At 34.1% G+C, this 25,070-nt stretch overlaps 1 long non-coding RNA gene across 1 annotated transcript; it reads right to left on the minus strand.

Moving 5' to 3' along the window:
- Positions 1 to 3,406: 3,406 nt before the first annotated feature.
- Positions 3,407 to 5,882, minus strand: LOC134279750 (uncharacterized). The gene is made up of 4 exons (XR_009994749.1): positions 5,747 to 5,882; positions 5,156 to 5,441; positions 4,542 to 4,683; positions 3,407 to 3,516 (listed from the first exon to the last, which is right to left on the minus strand). It is a non-coding gene; the product is annotated as an uncharacterized LOC134279750 (long non-coding RNA).
- Positions 5,883 to 25,070: the final 19,188 nt, after the last annotated feature.

Consider the following 25,070-nt stretch of genomic DNA (forward strand, 5'->3'; position numbering starts at 1 on the left):
GGCTTTTTTGCAGGTCAAAAGGTGACAATTATTTTTGTATGAATACAACGTCAATTTTCTGTTTATCTGTGTGTCTGTATGTACCAATTTCCATCACGGTTTTCTCAGCTAATACTCATTGCAGATTCTTGAAATTTTAGTACACTCTTCGTTTTGGTATGCCATGTTATTTTGAGACTGATTTATGAGAGTCAAACAGAGTGGGGTTTTACTATTTAGTACTGGGTTGTCCTTTTATACCTGTATTAAAATCATACGATGATATCAAACATGAAAGAAAAATAATTGATTATATTATAACATGCCTGTGTGTCTGTTTGTGAGGAAAACCAAAACCTTTGACACTAGAGATGGTAGTTTCAATATATAAAAACCAAGGTCAGAATTATTGTTTCACAGTAAACAATATTAATTATTTAATACAAACCAAGGTCAAAGTTTCTTGATTTGGGTATGTTGCCTTTCACAGATTAAATATACATTTTTTTCTGTTTTTAGTAACCAGCTCCTTTCAACTTAATTATTAACTTAACTTAATGTGAATTTGAATTTTTCAAGATGTTGATGATGCAGTTTGTGCATTGATCTGTCCTAAATCTATTGCCCATATAACAAGTGGTCTTATCATTATACCCGCCACAAACAAAGTTTGGGGGTATGTATAGGAATCACCTCGTCCTGTTCATATCATTTTTATGGAAGAACATAAGAATTAATACTTTACACCTTGATCAAAGGTAATTTGTGCAAGTTCAAAGGGGCACATGTACATGCGATTACAAAAACATTTTGAAAAAAAATTAAGATACGTTTCACACGAAAATGGGTACAGACGTGGAATCAAAGTGCATATCTTTAGAATTCAAATGAATGTATATAAAATGAATTTTGATAAAAGACACATCTCAGATTTTGCATCCAATATCTATAAATAAAATAAAATAAGTACATATAAATTATGTTTAATGCCTGTGTTCAGTGTACACTTACAGAATCAGTTTTTTTTTATTGAAAAAAAAAAAATTTTTAGTATTGAATACAATTTATCGTTAAGAGATTTTTACACTTCCTTTGTGTCAATCTAAACGAAATACTATTAAATCGATGTACTTACTTATAATGCGTAGAGGTCTTTTTTCTACTTTATACTTGTAAGAATATGTATGGGTCGCAAGCACAGTTATATTTAAAATGATTTGTCTCATTCTATGATATATCTTAATATTGAAAGCTTTTCTTTATTTATAACTGATTGTTTTTCATACCTTTTTTGTTATTTTAGGAAGCAAAGATGTCTAATAAGAAAACGTACACAATTACAGAAGTTCTTTTTCCAAAAAATATTAAATTAGTTAACTTCTAGTGTTACTTCAGCCCTGTTCCATGATCCCTGATGATATATGGTTAATCTTTCTTTAGTTTTTCACAATGAATAGTCTTCTACAAGTAATAAATCTTCATAACCCTCTTAGACGCTTTTAGAGGGACCCTTTAGATATCCCTTGGTCACGTGACTATATATACCCAAGTCAAAGTGGAAGGCAGTTCTTTAGCAGTTTTTTAACCTTAACAGTTCAGTGCTTTAGCAGTTCTTAGACAGTTTACTAGCCTTCTTCTCTCCTTAGGCAGTTTTCCTTAGCAGTCCACATTTTAAGCAGTACTTAGCCAGTTCGTTAGCAGTAACTTAGCAGTTGCTTAGCAGTTTCCTTAGCAGTATCTTAGCAGTCAATAGGAAGGTTAAGGAGAACTGCTTAAAAACTGCTTAATAACTGCTAAGGTGTTTCTTTTGTTTGCTCTACTTATATGGAAATGACTCTGAGTGACCTACATATAAATTTGAAAATTTATAAACTGCTTAAAAACTGCATGGTAAAAAGAATGCTATAAGCACTATTCTTGTCTATACTTATAAGAACATAACACCACCCATATACATGATATATGAATACAAAAATGCATATAATTTTTGCTTCCAGGGTAATTTATTGAAAAAATTACATCACATATGGGAATTTGACTTAGTATTGAGATTTAGATCTAAGGTATGAATTGTAAATGATTCCTTAATTTCATCGAGTCCATTTTCTTGCATAAACGTCAGTGGCATCTTTAGATCTTGGTTAATTGATACAGTGGACTAATCTACGGATCCCTCTATCAGTAGCTTATAAATTTATTTGCTTATTTGCAACTATTTTAATTTATATTAAGTACTTATAATTAAAATATACAAACTAGATTATACGTTTTATAATTTAAAAGTTATATCCAAATGAGAAGAGGGTATGCCTATATATTATATCACAAGCCCACACACTTACCATATTTTCTGAAGCATACTTTAATTACTGCCAACAAATCTTTTAACAATTTTCCTATATCACCCAATTCCATTGTTTGATCAGATTTTCATAATAATATGATCTCCCATCTCATGGAAATTAATTCAGATACACTTGTCACTATATATAAATATTAAGTTCACATCCAGTCCAATGTGGTGATCACAGATAATATTGTATTTTCCAAAGCATACTTTACTTCTTCACTGTATGGGTATAAATATATATAATATCCCAGACCATCACAAACATATTCACAATTTGTAATTTTGAACTGATGTGGAAAAGGCGCACAAATCTTGACTGGCTTTCCTCATTGGATACAACCCTATAGTTTCAAGCAACCAAGGGGGGCACAGCAGGTTGTTAATGTAACTAGATGGCTGGATTTGCAAGTTGATGGAATAAAGATTAGAAGCTCATATGCTCATGCTTTTTATAATTTGAGGCCTCAATTTATTACAAACTATTAATTGTATCATTTCTAGTAAAATTTTTAGTATATTTTTTTTCTATTTAATTTTATTTTCTGTATAAGAACTCCTGCCTGGCCCCAAATTATTTGTGACGTTATCATCAGGAAGCATTAACAGTTACACATGGGCAGTAATGAAGACTAGTGAAAGTTAGGACCACCAAGAGTGAAAAAGTGTCGTATTACTTCTTATAAGAAGTGAAATGAATTAGTTGCACTTTTAGCAGTTTTGAGAAACTGCTTGTTTGACTGCTTAGGTTTCTTCAATACTGAACTGCTTACACAAATTCTTAGCAGTTTTTTAACAGTCTGTAAGCAGTTTTAAGGAATGCTAAGACTAAGACTGTTAAGAACTGCCTAAAAACTGCCAAAAAATTGCCAGACTGCCTAATAACTGTTTATAAACTGCTAAAATAAGCAGTTCATTTTGACTTGGGTAGTATAGGTTGGTTTTGCAAATAAATTATAAAATATGAGAGAGGAAGCATTACTAGACATAACTAAAGGAATTAATTTGAAATTCATCATGGGCCAAAAATTAGCCTTATTGAAACCCTACCTTTGAGATCAGAAAAAATATGCCTTATGCGGCTTTTAAGAAAGAAAATCGACAGTAAACTTACCTACCCCGAAATGCACGTGGGATTCACATGTTGACAAACAGCCTACACACCATCCAGGAAGTTGCATCATGCGCACCTGAAAAAAGAGTTCCTTTTAATTCAGTGGGATAGTTCTGCTAAAGAAATGATATTCCTAGTACATGAGTCCAATTTTAATACTGTAGGCCTAAAACAAATTGCCAAAAATGAAAAAAGAAAAAAAAATTGTCTCTATATATATATGGAACTTCAATTGATTAAGTTCATTTTGATTGGCTATTTCCTTGCGTAAGACCTTTAAGACAACTACCGGTAAAAGTTAATGAAATTAAATGAAATTTGCACAAAATATCTCTGAGTTATTTATCTTTCATATACTAGTGCATCAAAATTTATCTTTGTCCTTAAGGGATTAAAAATAGGAGATAACTCTTCCTAACAGATTACTGTATACAGGGAAATTTTCGCCCCCCGTTTTATTTTCGCCACTTTCGCCCTCTTCCTGATTGGGCGAATTTAAAACGGTGCGAATTCAAATAACACAGCATAATTACTTAAACAAAACTATGACTAGGCGAATTTAAAACGGGTCAAAATTGTTTGCAAGTGCAAAAGGGCGAACATAACACGGGGCAAAAATAACCCTGTATACATACAGTATTGAATTTTAGGCTAAATTTCTGTACAAATTCATCTTTGGCATATTAATTTCAAAACTTGAAAAAATTTGAATGAAATGAAAGCTGAAATATTGTAGTTTTTGGCTATCTGCTAAAATATAATTTCAACTCTAATTAATGAGCTCTAATTGGCTAAGAAACATGAAGTTCACTGTTTTTTTAAGGAATTAATTAGCAAAAAAGTGAAAATCTTAATTTGAAAAAATTTAATAAGTGAATTATTCAGAAAAAAAATTTGAATGAAATGAAAGCTGAAATATTGTAGTTTTTGGCTATCTGCTAAAATATAATTTCAACTCTAATTAATGAGCTCTAATTAGCTAAGAAACATGAAGTTAACTGATTTTTTAAGGAATTAATTAGCAAAAAAGTGAAAATCTTAATTTTAAAACAAAGTCAGAGACTGGAAAAAATGGTGTCAAAAGAGACTTCAATAATGTACCTTGGAGCTTTGGTAACAGTGATCACTGATTAATGGCTGGTGATTAAGATAAGGGGTTCTTAAGGGGTGGGTGGGGGGGGGGTGATGAGGCTTTTCCATCAGTCATCAAAGAATGGAGTTTCTCTTAGAAGTCCTGGCAGCTCTAAAATGAATAAACAACACAAAAGTTTACAATACTTAAAAATGTGCACCACATACAATAGCATATTCTTAGAAAAAGTCTACAAGTATACAGTTAAATAATTACCATGCCAAAAAAAGGACCAAGATGGTTGCATCAACATCAATACAAAAAAGGAAGTATTCCTCACAACAAAGGCCAGAAGGCAATAGGGACCACCAGCCCAGTCCAATCTCTGGTTCCTATAAGAAGACTAAGTAAAGAAGAGTTTCAGGACATTGTGCGGCCACAGAAAAATGGAGTGTTTGCAGTTATAGATGCCAAGAGCCGAAGCAGCGAGATGAAGTTTTTACGACCAGGGCCTAGTGAGGTCCAGCCAGTGGACACCTACATGGAATCTGTGTCAGATGACCCAAATTCAATATTATACAAAGTACTTCACCAAAAAAAGACGGCTAAATTGTGGAACAATATGCATTTAAAAAACACTCACAGAAGTTTCCAGACTGTGATGGTCAACTGGACTGGAATCAGCATGGGGAGGAAAAACGAGGCCTGGCATGGATCCTTTCCATTCAATGTAAGAAGTGCCACTATACCAGTCACCGAGAAAAGCTTTACAAAGAGGTGAGAAGATCTGGCAGGGGACGAAGAGCTGCACAGCTGAATGTGGCCATGGCTGTCGGTCACCTGGGTACCAGTCTTACAACAGAGGGTATGCGTGGTATGTTTCTTGGTGCAAATATTGAACCAGTGTCAGCTACCAACATGCAACAGACCTGCAACAAAGTGGGGAAAATTATAACCGATGTAAATAAAAACAGTATGAAGAAAATTTGGCAGAATATTAAGAACTTAATGAAAAATGTGGACTTCCGGATACCCCCATAAGAGCGGAAGGAGATGCTCGTTACAATAATGCCACCTTCAGTACCATTGGGAAAACCCCATTCCAAGCTGCCACCCAAGTGACGTATACCGTAAGTGAAAATGTAACTCAGAGGAAGAATGTGGTAGCAGTTTTCTGTGGGAATAAACTATGTAAGAAAGGCGCACACCTACGAAGCAAAGGAAAAGAAGTTACCTGCCCAGGACACGAAGACTGCACTGCAACCATTCCTCCGGAGACCACCATTGGAGACGAGAAGCGATGGGCCGCTAATTGTGTAGGTGAGTTACAAAGTGATGACCGGCCACTAGTCATATCCCATTTCATCAGTGATGGAGACAGTGCCACTGCATCTGGTGCACCTGAAAAACAAGGACCAATGATTGAAAACCTTAAGGACTTGCATCACTTTTTTGACTCTCAAAGAAAACAGACTGCTAAGGCTCTATTCAGCAATCACATATTTCCAGGAAGAACCAAGGCCATAAGAGAATCCATGCAGAGAAGATTTGCCTTGGACCTGAAGCTTCGATGCAGGACAGAGTACGAGAATTGCAACAAACACTACTCCTGCGACTTACCTTTGATGAAGCGTGCTATGTCTACTGCAGTTGGTTCCCTCATAAACTGCTACCAGGGACAGTGCGGGAAGTCCTGTCAACTCTATTCCTTTTCCTGTCGTGGACTGAAAAGCAATAAGTGGAAATCTTCAGTGTTGCCTAGTGACTTTGAATTAAACATGACAGAAAAAGACAAATGTTTGTTAAAAAACTGTATAAATTTGACTTTAGGACAAAGTAATCTTGATAGAATCAAATATCATACTTGTACACAAATATCTGAATCTGTAAATAGGGCATATTAAAAATCAAATCCAAAATGTATTACAAGTAGTAGGAATTTTGAAAGTAGAATACATAAAGTTGTGCACTCACTAGCTAGGTGTCATGGAAACTCAACACTGGAACTTTGTGAATCTGTAGGGGCACCTGTTGTCAAAGGAAGTAGAGTGGTCCATCATCTAAAACAACAACAAAATAGACAAAATTACTTTAAAATGAAACAAAAACTGTTAAAAATATGAAGGTAGGGTTTCAATAAGGCTAATTTTTGGCCCATGATGAATTTCAAATTAATTCCTTTAGTTATGTCTAGTAATGCTTCCTCTCTCATATTTTATAATTTATTTGCAAAACCAACCTATACTACCCAAGTCAAAATGAACTGCTTATTTTAGCAGTTTATAAACAGTTATTAGGCAGTCTGGCAATTTTTTGGCAGTTTTTAGGCAGTTCTTAACAGTCTTAGTCTTAGCATTCCTTAAAACTGCTTACAGACTGTTAAAAAACTGCTAAGAATTTGTGTAAGCAGTTCAGTATTGAAGAAACCTAAGCAGTCAAACAAGCAGTTTCTCAAAACTGCTAAAAGTGCAACTAATTCATTTCACTTCTTATAAGAAGTAATACGACACTTTTTCACTCTTGGTGGTCCTAACTTTCACTAGTCTTCATTACTGCCCATGTGTAACTGTTAATGCTTCCTGATGATAACGTCACAAATAATTTGGGGTCAGGCAGGAGTTCTTATACAGAAAATAAAATTAAATAGAAAAAAAATATACTAAAAATTTTACTAGAAATGATACAATTAATAGTTTGTAATAAATTGAGGCCTCAAATTATAAAAAGCATGAGCATATGAGCTTCTAATCTTTATCCCATCAACTTGCAAATCCAGCCATCTAGTAACATTAACAACCTGCTGTGCCCCCCTTGGTTGCTTGAAACTATAGGGTTGTATCCAATGAGGAAAGCCAGTCAAGATTTGTGCGCCTTTTCCACATCAGTTCAAAATTACAAATTGTGAATATGTTTGTGATGGTCTGGGATATTATATATATTTATACCCATACAGTGAAGAAGTAAAATATACTTTGGAAAATACAATATTATCTGTGATCACCACATTGGACTGGATGTGAACTTAATATTTATATATAGTGACAAGTGTATCTGAATTAATTTCCATGAGATGGGAGATCATATTATTATGAAAATCTGATCAAACAATGGAATTGGGTGATATAGGAAAATTGTTAAAAGATTTGTTGGCAGTAATTAAAGTATGCTTCAGAAAATATGGTAAGTGTGAGGGCTTGTGATATAATATATAGGCATACCCTCTTCTCATTTGGATATAACTTTTAAATTATAAAACGTATAATCTAGTTTGTAAATTTTAATTATAAGTACTTAATATAAATTAAAATAGTTGCAAATAAGCAAATAAATTTATAAGCTACTGATAGAGGGATCCGTAGATTAGTCCACTGTATCAATTAACCAAGATCTAAAGATGCCACTGACGTTTATGCAAGAAAATGGACTCGATGAAATTAAGGAATCATTTACAATTCATACCTTAGATCTAAATCTCAATACTAAGTCAAATTCCCATATGTGATGTAATTTTTTCAATAAATTACCCTGGAAGCAAAAATTATATGCATTTTTGTATTCATATATCATGTATATGGGTGGTGTTATGTTCTTATAAGTATAGACAAGAATAGTGCTTATAGCATTCTTTTTACCATGCAGTTTTTAAGCAGTTTATAAATTTTCAAATTTATATGTAGGTCACTCAGAGTCATTTCCATATAAGTAGAGCAAACAAAAGAAACACCTTAGCAGTTATTAAGCAGTTTTTAAGCAGTTCTCCTTAACCTTCCTATTGACTGCTAAGATACTGCTAAGGAAACTGCTAAGCAACTGCTAAGTTACTGCTAACGAACTGGCTAAGTACTGCTTAAAATGTGGACTGCTAAGGAAAACTGCCTAAGGAGAGAAGATGGCTAGTAAACTGTCTAAGAACTGCTAAAGCACTGAACTGTTAAGGTTAAAAAACTGCTAAAGAACTGCCTTCCACTTTGACTTGGGTATATATAGTCACGTGACCAAGGGATATCTAAAGGGTCCCTCTAAAAGCGTCTAAGAGGGTTATGAAGATTTATTACTTGTAGAAGACTATTCATTGTGAAAAACTAAAGAAAGATTAACCATATATCATCAGGGATCATGGAACAGGGCTGAAGTAACACTAGAAGTTAACTAATTTAATATTTTTTGGAAAAAGAACTTCTGTAATTGTGTACGTTTTCTTATTAGACATCTTTGCTTCCTAAAATAACAAAAAAGGTATGAAAAACAATCAGTTATAAATAAAGAAAAGCGTTCAATATTAAGATATATCATAGAATGAGACAAATCATTTTAAATATAACTGTGCTTGCGACCCATACATATTCTTACAAGTATAAAGTAGAAAAAAGACCTCTACGCATTATAAGTAAGTACATCGATTTAATAGTATTTCGTTTAGATTGACACAAAGGAAGTGTAAAAATCTCTTAACGATAAATTGTATTCAATACTAAAAATTTTTTTTTTTCAATAAAAAAAAACTGATTCTGTAAGTGTACACTGAACACAGGCATTAAACATAATTTATATGTACTTATTTTATTTTATTTATAGATATTGGATGCAAAATCTGAGATGTGTCTTTTATCAAAATTCATTTTATATACATTCATTTGAATTCTAAAGATATGCACTTTGATTCCACGTCTGTACCCATTTTCGTGTGAAACGTATCTTAATTTTTTTTCAAAATGTTTTTGTAATCGCATGTACATGTGCCCCTTTGAACTTGCACAAATTACCTTTGATCAAGGTGTAAAGTATTAATTCTTATGTTCTTCCATAAAAATGATATGAACAGGACGAGGTGATTCCTATACATACCCCCAAACTTTGTTTGTGGCGGGTATAATGATAAGACCACTTGTTATATGGGCAATAGATTTAGGACAGATCAATGCACAAACTGCATCATCAACATCTTGAAAAATTCAAATTCACATTAAGTTAAGTTAATAATTAAGTTGAAAGGAGCTGGTTACTAAAAACAGAAAAAAATGTATATTTAATCTGTGAAAGGCAACATACCCAAATCAAGAAACTTTGACCTTAATTTGCATTAAATAATTAATATTGTTTACTGTGAAACAATAATTCTGATCTTGGTTTTTATATATTGAAACTACCGTCTCTAGTGTCAAAGTTTTGGTTTTCCTCACAAACAGACACACAGGCATGTTATAATATAATCAATTATTTTTTCTTTCATGTTTGATATCATCGTATGATTTTAATACAGGTATAAAAGGACAACCCAGTACTAAATAGTAAAACCCCACTCTGTTTGACTCTCATAAATCAGTCTCAAAATAACATGGCATACCAAAACGAAGAGTGTACTAAAATTTCAAGAATCTGCAATGAGTATTAGCTGAGAAAACCGTGATGGAAATTGGTACATACAGACACACAGATAAACAGAAAATTGACTTTGTATTCATACAAAAATAATTGTCACCTTTTGACCTGCAAAAAAGCCCCAATCATCTACTATGAGTAGTTGCCGAAAATATGCGAAGAAAATTTGTCACAGACAGACACACAGACAGCTACACAGAAACACAAGGGTAAAAAAGTATACCCCAGAGTTAGGGTCGAATTCCTAGTAATCTGTTTGATTGACTGGACAATGTTATAAATGTGTATGATTCACTTTAAGTGTTTGAATAAAATTATAACCACAATTAACTCAACAGATTGCAAAATTTGCAAAGTCATTAGTATTTAAGTGTGTGTTGCATTCCGAACCACAACCATATTTCAGTATAATCTTTCTGTACATATAAGTAATTAATTTTCAGATTATGGTTTTGGTTCAGAGTGCAACACGTGGTGTACTAGAAGGTTAAACATCATAACCCTCCAACATTTTCCCATATACTCAATGTTAAAGCGGTTGAGGGTACCATACTTTGATCATTTATTCCAATATTATCCAACTTTTTTCTCCCAAAATAAATACATAGCACAAAATTAAACATGTTGAAAATAATGAAAGTAAGTTTAAAATTGTTGGCAATCTAATCTCATTTTTCACAAAAAACATGGGCCAAAAAACAGCCTTGTGGAAACCTCTCCTTTTTGTTTAAGCATTAATCTTTATTTTCTGAGCTTTCATGAATTTTCTGCTGAGAGTCTAATAAATTAAACTAGTGCTAATTGTAACGGAGACCGTTACAGATGTTCCCCAAACGCTCCCCAACTCCCTTTTTATAGTCATATTCCCTGTAAGCGTAATTAAATAAGACAAACCCTATGCATTTTAGACTTTAACAACGTTTAACCAGAAGTGTACCATGTTCATTCAAATTTTATCATTGCACACTTGCACATGTGAATGCATGTGCGTAAAGACCATATCATATTGTCTACACAATCTATAATTTAATATGCTAAATATTAAAGTATTTAATTATAATCCAAAAGTATTTAAAAAAACCGCTCATTCAAGTGTATTTTTGATTTTACCCATTTCACGTGCACACACGTGCATACATGAGCATGGTGATCATACCTTCTTGAAGAAGTTCATTAAATCTATCTATGTTCTAAATCCCATCCCGTTTGGTTGAAAACCAAGGGAGTTATAGCTGTTTCAAGTTTCAGCCAATCAGACTGCAGCGCACGTACTCGCACATGTATGAATGTGCATGGTGACCATACCTTCTTTTAGAAGTCCATTATATATATCTCTGTTCCAAATCCCATCCTGTTTGGTTGAAAAACAAAGGAGTTATAGCTGTTTAAAGTTTCAGCCAATCAGATCGCAGCTCACGTACACGCACGTGTATGCATGTGCATGGTGACTATACCTTCTTGTAGAAGTTTATAATATATATCTATGTTCCAAACCCCATCCTGTTTGGTTGAAAACCAAGGGAGTTATAGCTATTTAAATTTTCAGCCAATCAGATTGCAGCGCACGTGCATGCACGTGTTTTCATGAAAATTGCTATATATCATTTTGTAGGACATACTAATGCATGGCTATGTTCAAAATTTCAAACAATTTCGTCAAAAGACAAGAAAGATATTGAGACTTTAGTTTCAGCCAATCAGAGCAAAGCGCACGTGCATGCGCGTGAGATCTTGCTATTTTGACCATGTCATCTTGTCTATATTACTAATATATCCCTACGTTATGAGTTTCAAAGCATTTCTTCAAAATTTTAAAAAGTTACGCCTATATCAATTAAATCGGTAATTTCTGGTGTTGCACGTGCGCGCTCTTGCAAGCACGTGCGCGCAAAATGACCTTCGTTCCGCAAATCTACATTACATGTCTACTGACCCTTATAAACATTTCACCTTAGTCTGATGTGTAGTTTACAAGATCACTCGCGGACAAAATTTTCCCAGGAAGAAAAATAATAAGAACTAGTGCTAATTGTAACGGGGACCGTTACAGATGTTCCCCAAACGCTCCCCAACTCCCTTTTGAGGCCATATCCCCAGTAAGCCTCATTAAATAAGACAAATTCTATGCATTTCAGACTTTAACAACGTTTACCCAGAAGTGTACCAAGTTCATTCAAATTTTAGCAATGCACGCGTGCGCATGTGAATGTATGTGCGTAATAACCATATCATCTTGTCTACACAATCTATATATTTTAATATAATAAATATTAAAGTATTTAATCGAAAAGTATTTTAAAAAAATGCTCATTCAAGTGTATTTTTTATTTTACTCATCTCACGTGCACGCACGTGCATACATGAGCATGGTGACCATACCTTTTTGTAGAAGTCTGTTACATCTATCTATGTTCTAAATCTCACCCCGTTTGGTTGAAAACCAAGGGAGTTATAGCTATTTAAAGTTTCAGCCAATCAGATTGCAGCGCACGTACACGCACATGTATGCATGTGCATGGTGACCATACTTTCTTGTAGAAGTCCATTATATATATCTATGCTCCAAATCCCATCCTGTTTGGTTGAAAAACAAGGGAGTTATAGCCATTTCAAGTTTCAGCCAATCAGATTGCAGCACACGTGCATGCGCGTGATTTCATGAATATTTTTCCATATCATGTTGTAGGATATCTTAATGTATGACTATGTTTTAAATTTCAAAGCATTTCATCAAAAAACAAAGGAGATATAGTTATTTAAAGTTACAACCAATCAGATTGCAGCACACGTTCATGCGCGTGATTTCTTGAAATTTCTTGTATATCATATTGCAGGATATCTTAATGCATGACTATGTTTTAAATTTCAAAGCATTTCGTCAAAAAATAAAGGAGATATAGCCATTTAAAGTTTCAGCCAATCAGATTGCAGCACACGTGCATGCGCGTGATGTTGTGAAATTTTTTATATATCATATTGTAGGATATCCTAATGCATGACAATGTTTAAAATTTCAAAGGGTTTCGTCAAAAAACAAAAGAGATATTGAGATTTTAGTTTCAGCCAATCAGAGCAAAGCGCACGTGCACGCGCGTGAGTTCGTGCTTATTTGACAGTGTCATTATATTAACACTACTAATATATCCTCATGTAATGAGTTTCAAAGCATTTCATCAAAAAACGTAAAAGTTATGGCTACATTAAGTATATCAGTCATTTAACTCACTTCACGCGCCCGCACGTGCAGGCGAATGCGCGCAAAATGACCTTCGTTCCGCACACCTACACAACACACCTATTAACCCTAAAAAGGTTTTAACTTAGTTGGGTGAACAGTGTCTGAGAACACTTCCGGACAAAAAAGTACCGGAGAAGAAATAATAAGAAAAAAGAATAATAATAATAATAACTAGTGCTAATTGTAACGGGCACCGTTACAGATGTTCCCCAAACGCTCCCCAACTCCCTTTTGGTGCCACATTCCCTGTTAGCTTCATTAAATAAGACAAATTCTGTGCATTTTTTACTTTAACAACGTTTTCTCAGAAGGCTACCAATTATATTCAAATTTTAGCATTGCGCCCAATCGCATGTGAATGCATGTGCGTTAAGATCATATCATCTTGTCTACACTATTTATCATATTTAAATATAGTATATATTAAAGCATTCAGTCCAAAAGTATTAAAATCAGCCATTCAAATGTATTTTTAAGTTCACTCATTCCAAATGCATGCTCGTGCGTGCACGTGCATGACGACAATACCTTCTTGTAAGAGTCCCTTATATTTATCTATGTTCTTAATCACATCCTGTTTGGTTGAAAAACAAGGGAGTTATAGCCATTTCAAGTTTTGACCAATCAGATTGCAGCACACGTGTATGCGCGTGATTTCATAAATATTTTTCTGAATCATATCGTAAGATATCTTAATGTATGACTATGTTTTAAATTTCAAAGCATTTCATCAAAAAACAAATGAGATATAGCCATTTAAAGTTTCAGCCAATCAAATTGCAGCACACATGCATGCGCGTGATTTCATGAAATTTTTTTTATATCATATTGTAGGATATCCAAATGCATGACTACGTTTTAAATTTCAAAGCATTTTGTCAAAAAATAAAGGAGATATAGCCATTTAAAGTTTCAGCCAATCAGATTGCAGCACACGTGCATGCGCGTGATTTCGTGAAATTTTTTATATATCATATTGTAGGATATCCTAATGCATGACTATGTTTAAAATTTGAAAGGGTTTCATCAAAAAACAAAAGAGATATTGAGATTTTAGTTTCGGCCAATCAGAGCAAAGCGCACGTGCACGCGCGTGAGTTCGGTCTAATTTGACAGTGTCATTATATTAACAATATCAATATATCCTCATGTAATGAGTTTCAAAGCATCTCATCAAAAAATGTAAAAGTTATGGCTATATTAAGTATAACAGTCATTTAACTCACTTCACGCGCCCGCACGTGCAGGCGTATGCGCGCAAAATGACCTTCGTTCAGCACATCTACACAACACACCTATTAACCCTAAAAAGGTATTAACTTAGTTGGGTGAACAGTTTCTGAGAACACTTCCGGACAAAAAAAGTCCGGAGAAGAAATAAGAAGAAAAAAGAATAATAATAATAACTAGTGCTAATTGTAACGGGAACCGTTACAGATGTTCCCCAAACGCTCCCCAACTCCCCTCTCGAGCCATATTCCCTGTAAGTTTCATTAAAGATGGCAAAATCTATGCATTTAAGACGTAAACAACGTTTTCCCAAAAGTATACCAAGTATTTCAAATTTAAGCAATGCAGGCGTGCGCATGTGATTGCATGAGCGTAATGACGATATCATCTTGTCTACACTATTTTACTCATTTGCACGTGCACGCACGTGCATGATGACCATACCTTCTTGTAGGAGTCCATTATGTCTGTCTATGTTCTTAATCCCATCCTGTTTGGTTGAAAAACAAGGGAGTTATAGCCATTTAAAGTTTAAGCCAATCAGATTGCAGCGCACGTGCATGCGCGTATTTTCATGACAATTATTATAAATCATATTGTAGGACATCTTAAAGTATGCTTATGTTTTAAATTTCAAAGCATTTTGTAAAAAAACAGAAAAGATATTGAGATTTTTGTTTCAGCCAATCAGAGCAAAGCGCACGTGCACACATGTGCATGCATGTGAATGGTGACCATACCATCCTGTAGGAGTTCTTTATGTCTATCTATGTTGTAAATCCCATGCTGTTTGGTTGAAAACCAAGGGAGTTATAGTCATTTAAAGTTTCAGCCAATCAGATTGCAGCGCACGCGCATGCGCGTGATTTCATGAAAAATTTTATATATCATATTGTAGTACATCCTAATGCATGTCTATGTTATAAATTTCAAAGCATTTCATCATAAAACAAAAAAGATATTGAGATTTCTGTTTCAGCAAATCAGAGCAAAGCGCACGTGCATGCGCGTGATTTCATGCAAATTTGACCATGTCATCTTATCTACACAACTTATATATCTTTATATAACGAGTTTCAAAACATTTTATCAAAAAATATAAAAGTTACAACCATATTAAATATATCAGTCATTTTACTCATTGCACGCGCCCGCACGTGCAGGCGTATGCGCGCAAAATGACCTTCGTTCGGCACATCTACACAACATGCCTACTAACCCTAAAAAGGTTTTAACTTAGTTTGGTGAACAGTTTCTGAGAACACTTCCGGACAAAAAAGTACCGGAGAAGAAATAAGAAGAAAAAAGAATAATAATAATAATAATAATAATAATAAGAAACAGAGTAAAACAATATGTTCCCCAACTTCGTTTGGGGAACATAACTAGATTGCAAAGAAACTCGTTGCGAGCAACGAGAGGTCTTCCGTCTGATTCTGAAAAAAACCCCGCAAACTCGAGATGAAAAAAGTTATCAAACTTTTTTTGGAAACAAGGGGATTAAACCCGAATTGCCAGCGTGTAAATCCAATGCGCTTACTATTACGCTATTGGGACCACAGCTCTAACTATATTTGTATATATTTCTGCAACAGTACATCTGTCTTAGAATAAAGAAAGGCGAATCGCTATTCATAATTTTGCGTCAAACGCACTGAGTAAATCTTCCGCCTTTTCTTTAGAATGTTCCATTAAATAGGTGTGATAGCTTCAATGGAAAGAAAAAAAGAACGTTCTTATAGCTAAAGTATCAAGGTGAAGAAAGTATATTTAACACATTTTACAAATTTCATATTGTATATAAGCAAGTAACACTAAAGCAATGAAACAGTTATTGAATTTAACTTTTATAAAATTTCTTGTTTATCCCCAAGTGAACTATCCCGATTAGTTAAGCTTTCATGAAAATGTTGAAATGTTTTGCCGAAAAACATGTGTTGCCCGAAGACAGTCTAGGAATCGGATACCATTTATGCTCAATAACTTGAATCAGATCTTTGAGACAAGAATGTTAATATAAACTCCATTTAGCGATCTTTTAAAAAATTGTTATCTTATTTTGTCTTTTCTATTATTTTAATATGACACAAGTGTGCATTGGAAAAACAGTTTGTAATTTCTATACCTACTATATCCATTGATATTGTTTGTAGAAAAAACTATTACTAATAACTCTGATTTAAGACCTGTTTTCATGTGTTGCAAATCAGAAGGTATTAGGTATCGAATTTCATTTGAACATTTAGTCTTTTCTTTTTCTACTTTGAGAACCAGCCAAATCCAATTATAGATGACGTTTAAGAAGAACATAGTTTGACACAGAATTGCAACGTTACTACGACGTGACAATCCAAATATTCCTTTACATTTCATTTTTCTTTGTGTTACTTTCGTTCAAGCAAACGCTCGGCTGACTTCGTACACCCCTATTGCGAAATGTCGGAGAAGACAGGGACAGCCGCCATCTTGGACTCGCTTCAGATTTTTAAATGCTAATATCTAGAGTTTCGATTCATCAATATTCAAACAAATTATATAGTGAGCATAATAAGAAAGGTTTCTATTAACGTACCAAAAATAAATGAAAAATATTGAAAAACAAAAAAAGTTAGAAAATACGATTTTTTTAAATTGCATCTCGTAACGACCGGAAGTATTGACGACGTACGAAATGGTGATTCTGCTATCCACAAAGACATGATCAATTGTCTCCAATAAGTCTCACAGTTCATACCTTCAGCCATTTTCGAGAAAAAGGGGCGACAAAATTGCATTTTAAAATCAGAAAATTGGCCATAACTTGGCACCAAACGCGAATTTTCAAATTTCCGCCCAGATGTATCAAGTTCCTATATAATGCGCATATTTCCTGAAAATTTCTATATAATGAAATCCACTGCATAGTTGCTGAGAAATCGCGTGCACAAAATTTAGGGAAAAAAATAAGAATAATAATAATAAGAAACAATAGAATAACTATAAGGTCTTCCGTGAAGACGGAAGACCTTAATAATAATAATAATAATAATAAGAAACAGAGTAAAAACAATATGTTCCCCAACTTCGTTTGGGGAACATAATAATAATAACTAGTGCTAATTGTAACGGGAACCGTTACAGATGTTCCCCAAACGGTCCCCAACTCCCTTTTAGTTCCATATTCCCTGTAATATACTATATGTGAAAGCATTCAGTCCAAAAGTATTAAAAATCACTCATTCAAGTGTATTTCTAATTTCATTCGTTCCAAATGCACGCACGTGCGTGCACGTGCATGATGACCATACCTTCTTGTAGGAGTCCCTTATATTTATTTATGTTCTGAATCCCATCCTGTTTGGTTGAAAAACAAGGGAGTTATAGCCATTTCAAGTTTCAGCCAATCAGATTGCAGCACACGTGCATGCACGTGATTTCATGATTATTTTTCTATATCGCATTGTAGGATATCCTAATGAATGATTATGTTTTAAATTTCAAAGCATTTCGTCAAAAAACAAAGGAGATATAGTCATTTAAAATTTCAGCCAATCAGATCGCAGCACACGTGCATGCGCGTAATTTCTTGGTTTTTTTTGTATAGCATATTGCAGGGCATCTAAATGTATAACTTTGTTTCAAATTTCAAAGCATTTCGGCAAAAAACAAAGGCGATATAGTCATTTAAAGTGTCAGCCAATCAGATTGCAGCACACGTGCATGCGCGTGATTTCATGAAATTTTTTCTATATCATATTGTAGGATATCCTAATCCATGACTATGTTTTAAATTTCAAACCATTTCGTCAAAAAACAGACAAGATACTGAGATTTTTGTTTTAGCCAATCAGAGCGAAGCGCACGTGCATGCGCGTGAGTTCATGCTAATTTGACAGTGTCACATTATGTACACTATTAATATATCCTTATATAATGAGTTTCAAAGCATTTCATCGAAAAATGTTAAAGTTATGGCTATATTAAATATATTAGTCATTTCACTCATATCACGCGCACGCACGTGCAGGCGTATGCGCGCAAAATGACCTTCGTTCCGCACACCTACACTACACACCTATTAACCCTAAAAAGGTTTTAGTTCAGTTGGGTGAACAGTTTCTGAGAACACTCACGGACAAAAAAGTACCGGAGAACAAATAAGAAAAAAAATAATAATAACTAGTGCTAATTGTAACGGGGACCGTTACAGATGTTCCCCAAACGCTCCCCAACTCCCTTTTGGTGCCATATTCCCTGTAAGCTTCATTAAATAAGACAAACTCGATGCATTTGAGACTTTAACAACGTTTACCCAGAAGTGTACAAAGTTCATTCAAATTTTAGCATTGCACGCGTGTGCATGTGAATGCATGTGCGTAATGACCATATCATCTTGTCTACACAATCTATATATTTAAATATACTAAATATTAAAGTATTTCATCCAAAAGTATTAAAAAGATATGCTCATTCAAGTGTTCTTTTGATTTTGCTCATTTCACATGCACGCACGTGCATACATGAGCATGGTAACCATATCTTCTTGTAGATGTCCGTTACATCTATCTATGTTCTAAATCTCACCCCGTTTGGTTGAAAACGAAGGGAGTTATAGCTGTTAAGGTTTCAGTCAATCAGATTGCAGCGCACGAACATGCACGTGTGTGCATGTGCATGGTGACCATATTTTCTTGTAGAAGTCCAGTATATCTATCTATGTTCCAAATCCCATCTTGTTTGGTTGAAAATCAAGGGAGTTATAGCTATTTAAAGTTTAAGCCAATCAGATTGCAGCGCACGTGCATGCACGTGCTTTCATGATAATTGCTATATATCATGTTGTAGGATATACTAATGCATGGCTATTTTCAAAATTTGAAAGGATTTCGTCAAAAAACAAGAAAGATATTGAGACTTTAGTTTCAGCCAATCAGAACGAAGCGCACGTGCATGCGCGTGAGATCTTGCTATTTTGACCATGTCATATTGTCTATGCTTCTAATATATCCTTATATTATAAGTTTCAAAGCATTTCATCAAAAATTTTAAAAGTTACACCTATATCAATTAAATCGGTCATTTCACATGTTGCACGTGCACGCTCTTGCAAGCACGTGCGCGCAAAATGACCTTCGTTCCGCAAATCTACATAACATGTCTACTGACCCTAAAAACATTTCACCTTAGTCGGATGTATAGTTTACGAGATCATTCCCGGACAAAAAAGTACCCAGGAAGAAGAAGAAGAAGAAAAATAATAATAATAATAATAATAAGAAACAGAGTAAAAACAATATGTTCCCCAACTTCGTTTGGGGAACATAACTAGAATCTTGTTGCCATGGCAACAAATAAGTCTTCCGTTCTTCTAAATCTGCAAGAATTTGCTTTTTTCTCTGCAAAAAACATAGATATCATATGTACTCTGAAAAAAAAAACTGCAAAAAGGTCTTTCAGTACTTAAGGTACTTTGATTTTCATGACCAATCTTGTTCTTGTGCATTTTGACACTCATAAGAGCTACACACGTGTATCATAGACAAACCAACGGACGAACGAACACCGTACTCTCATAAACTTCACTGTGTTTATGTTCTGGCACAATTGTGATGGTGTTATAAAAATGTCATGAACTAAGTTAGTACCACATTAAACGTAAAGTCGTTGATTTTTACAGTAATACTATCGAGATTTGTCAGCAGAAAGATTATTCAACTACAGGAATTATTCAGCAATCGATTAATTGATTATATGTTGTTTAATGTCCCTCTCGAGAATTTTTCACATGGAGAAGCCTCCACTCGCCGGTGGAGACTGCAAAATGTTGTCCTATAATTTGGCTCTAATCGCCATTGAGCAGTGAGGAATCTTTTTGAGTCAGTACCATCTGACACACGGGACCTCGATTTAAACGATCTCATCTGACGGACCGGTCTCCATGTCCCACAACTGAAGTCCATAATACAGATATATGATGCTCTAGCCATGTTTTTATTTTATTTTTCATTTCTCAAATTTGTTGCATCAGATTTTCTTAAAGATCATACTTAATAAAAATCATTTCGAACAACTTTATTGCAATGCATACAGCGTCCGGTAATTTTGATTGACAGGTCATACACGTGCACTTAGTGTAATACTTCTTAAGCAGAAAAAATATACAGAGAGTGACTATGACGGACTATGAAATCAGAAAATATTTAATAAAGAATGGGGACAACTGATATAGAACTGATTTTTTGTCTATGTAAATGGATAGGATAACCAGGATTAAAAGGGAATCTCTCTCTCTCTCTCTTTCTCTCTCAGACATGTAAATTTCAGTATCTTGCGTAATGAAAAATCTACTATTATAGAATATGAATAATGTATACATGTTAATGGTAATTATAACCAAATGTTCCAGATTTAATTGTATAACGAATTTATAATTCAAAGGTCTATAGTTGCAATAATGTCTCCGAATAAAATCAAGGGGGGGGGGCTTCAAAAGAATTACATACTCGGTAATTTTATGTATTATGAATTAAAAGGAAAATACTTAAGGTTGCATGTACATACATATAATTATATAGCATTGCATAAAATTGTGTTCATTCGTATACTTTATCTAACATATCAACAGACCTTTGCAAATGTTTTTGTATCATGTTTTTAGCGTAGCATTATTTCACACAGAAACGCGTAACTTTCACATAATGTTAACCCTTTGAGTACTAGTATTTCACAAAAATCCAAGAATCGCCTTTTCTCATCTTTAATAACTTCTCGGGTATATAAAAGTATAGATCATGTATAATAAATAACACTATAAGACTTTTAATCAATGAAATATACGTGTTAAAACCAAATCCAATCTATAGATTGATTTTCTTTCTTTTAAGTTGCAGATATCAATTTATTTCTAAAGGCTTTACATCTACTCTTCTATTTCTCAGTTCCCTTTTGAGTACATATAATATTTTAGAATCGAAAATAAAACTCGGATTCCGGGATAATTTCGCATTGAAATTAGAGAATGAATTAAGAATATTTTTTTTAAATATAATCATAACAGACATTACAGATTTACACTACGCTGACAACTTTAAACTATGCATATACTGAAAGCAGTAACTAACGTATATTTAATGCAGAAGTGGATATGGAAACTCAAAGTCTAATTATTTTTTATGTGAAAAGTGTAGATATGGACGTCTGCGACGTCATGGATACATGTACTACCTCCGCCTTTATCTCGAAAGTTCTATTCCCACTTACAAGTCAGAGTTATCAATCTTTGCTCAATGTCACTACATAAATAGAGAAAATGAATTTATTGACGGAACCTTAAATCTCCAAAATGCAGAATCCGATTGAATAAATAATATGTTTAGTATTTTTGTAGAATAATTTGTATATACATCGCTGTAATGTATACTGCGTACAATATTATTTTCTTCAAAGTGCTTAGTTGACGTTGAGAAAACACGAACGGATATTTTTTTTTAAGATATAAATTTGTAAATAAAAAACTTTCAATATACAAACTTAACACTACACAGCCAAATTTTAACTAATATGCATTTAGTGAATTAAGTAGCAAGCAAAAGAGAGAATATTAAATGTGTAAATATGTTGATCTGGAGAGCGTATAGGCCTATATGTTTCTAACGTCATGAATACTATTTCCGCCTCTATCTCGAAAGTTCTATTCTCATTCACAGGTCAGAGTTATCTTTCTTTGCCCACCTTATACATACTACGTAAATAGAGAAAATTTCGGTACCGAAAATATACAAAATGCGGAATCCGATTGAATAAATAATATGTTTAGTATTTTTGTAGAATAATTTGTATATACATCGCTGTAATGTATACTGCGTACAATATTATTTTCTTCAAAGTGCTTAGTTGACGTTGAGAAAACACGAACGGATATTTTTTTTTAGATATAAATCTGTAAATCAAAAACTTTCAATATACAGACTTAACACTACACAGCCAAATTTTAACTAATATGCATTTAGTGAATTAAGTAGCAAGCAAAAGAGAGAATATTAAATGTGTAAATATGTTGATCTGGAGAGCGTATAGGCCTATATGTTTCTAACGTCATGAATACTATTTCCGCCTCTATCTCGAAAGTTCTATTCTCATTCACAGGTCAGAGTTTATACTTCTTTGCCCACCTTATACATACTACGTAAATAGAGAAAATTTCGGTACCGAAAATATACAAAATGCGGAATCCGATTTAAAAACAAATTATTTATTTAGTATTTGTAGAAAAATGTCTGTTTTACATAAGAATATCTTGAAAAAATATCTAAAAACAAAAAAATCAAAAATTGACCAAAAACAAATTCACTTCCGGTTCGGACAGGAAGTACTGGAAACACACGAAAACAACTTCAAAACAAATAGAATATCATGATCTAATACTCCTGTAAATTTCATATCTTTACTACAAACCGTTTCCGAGAAAACTGCCGGACAAAAGTCCATTTTAAAATTCGAAAATCGGCCATAACTTCGGACCGGAAGTGAATTTTTCAAAAAACAGAATTTTATATAAACTTCATATATCAACCTACTTACATGAGAAAAATTGTGAAAATCTATCCAGCCATCTCTGAGTAATCGCGCTCACAGAATTTGGGAGGAATAATAATAATAATAATAATAATAAAAAGAAACAATACAAACACTATAAGTCTTCCGTTCGTGAACTGTAAGACTTAATAATAATAAGAAACCGAGTAAAAACAATATGTTCCCAAACTCCGTTTGGGGAACATAATAAGAAACAGAGTAAAAACAATATGTTCCCCAACTTCGTTTGGGGAACATAATAATTTAATTCAAGCTATATAGTAATATATAGTGAAACTATTTCCTTGTGTGAGATCCAGAGGAGGAGTACTTTGTCACTGGGTCTGCTGAGGGAGATATAAAGGTCAGTAATGCAAGAGAATACAGAAAAGCGCAAGCACCAGACAAAGATTTTAAACAAGGTCCCCTGGAATACTTAAGTAAAGTGCTCCACCAAAGCATCCCGCCACTGGCAATTGAACCTGGCTGCCTCCCAAACCTTTTGATCAGAGACTAAAGAATTTTCTCATTAAACTTTATTTTTAAACATTAGAGAACATGCATTTGATGGTGTTCTAAGTGCTAGATTAGTGACAAGTGTATAACCTGGCAGAGAAGAGTTTGGGTTGGTTTCTTTGGGGGAGGGTGGGTGGTATATGAGAAGTTTAAAGCAGGGGGATTGTAGCAGTCAGGAAGGTTCAATATAAAGTGATCAGATGGATGGAATGATGGAGCATCTGACTAGTGCCTCAGGGGCCCTGGTCTGCTCTATTGCATTTTTCTCTACAACAGGGTTTTAAAAAAGGGAAATACAGTCTGTAAGAACAATTGTATGTACACAAGATTTATGATTTATTTATTTTTCAGGGCTGGGTTTTGGATGTTCATCAGCTGGTTGTCAATTTCCCAGGAGAACACAGTAAAAGTACATTTTTTAAGAGCATTGGTACCACCTCAGGTGTATAACACAGGTAGCCATTGGGCCAGAACATAATCTGTTTTCTTGTGGAATTGAAGGATCCATGAAGTTGACCAATCACTGCCCGAGAGGGAAACCATGGTGCCATATTGGACAGCATAATTATTTATTTTAGTGTAGAGCAGATGTGGCATGCTTATTGAAATAGCTTACTATAAATGGTCACATTCTGTATTTCAATGTTAAAGTGGATTCTGAGATACATGTACTAGCTTTTCAACCACTCTATAAGATTAAGATAATCTAATTGTGTTCAACAGAAAGCTTGTATTGACTGTTATGAAGGACTTTTATTTTTTTTTTTGAAATTCTTTATTTTGTGTCATTGATTTGAATTTTAGTTATTTGTTATAAGTCCCTTATTAACACATTCTGTGATTGGTAAATGTAAGTTATAGATCAGAGTTTGAAATGTGTTTCAGTAGTATATGTATGTGTAACATTATACATGTATGACCATTGTATGTCCATAAGCTTTTTAGCTCACATGAGCTGAAGGTTCAAGTGAGCTTTTCTGATCACATTTTGTCCGTCGTCCGTCCATCTGTCCGTCTGTATACTTTTTATATTTTCGACTTCTTCTCAAGAACCACTGGGCCAATTTTATGAACTCGGTATAAAGCATCCTTGAGTAAAGGGAAATTTAAATTGCTAAAATAAAGGGCCAAGACATTCTCACAAAGGGAGATAATCAAGAAAAGACAAAAATAGGATGGGGTCCCCGTTCGAAACAGTCGGGCGGCTTAGACACGGTTCAGGCACGGATTCCGTCTCCTGAAACCCATGCTTTAGCATTCCGTGCTCCTATGTAAAGTATGTATGGAAAGCTGTGCCTAAAAGTGGTCGAGGCACGGACATGGCATGGGATATTGGCTGAAATATTTCACACGGTTTTACAAAACCTGTGTCAGAAAGCCATGCTAGTTTCCATACATGGACTCACAGATTCTGTAAACCCGTATATGAAACCTGTGTCCTTTTCCATATATGGGAGACACTGTTTTTTTTAAACCGGTGTCTAAAGTAACGTGCCATATACCACAGCAAGGAGTTATGCACTGTGCATTTGTTCTTATCTAGGTTGATGGCCTTTAGAGAATCTCCTGATGTAATTGTGAATGCCAAAATGGTGATGAATGAACTAACTTCACATTGCTTTGCATTTATGCTTAGTTCTAG

Source organism: Saccostrea cucullata, unplaced genomic scaffold (assembly GCF_032062105.1).
Source record: "Saccostrea cucullata isolate Sc308-1 unplaced genomic scaffold, CSIRO_AGI_Scuc_v1 ctg5523, whole genome shotgun sequence".
In the NCBI taxonomy this organism is placed as follows: Eukaryota; Metazoa; Mollusca; class Bivalvia; order Ostreida; family Ostreidae; genus Saccostrea; species Saccostrea cuccullata.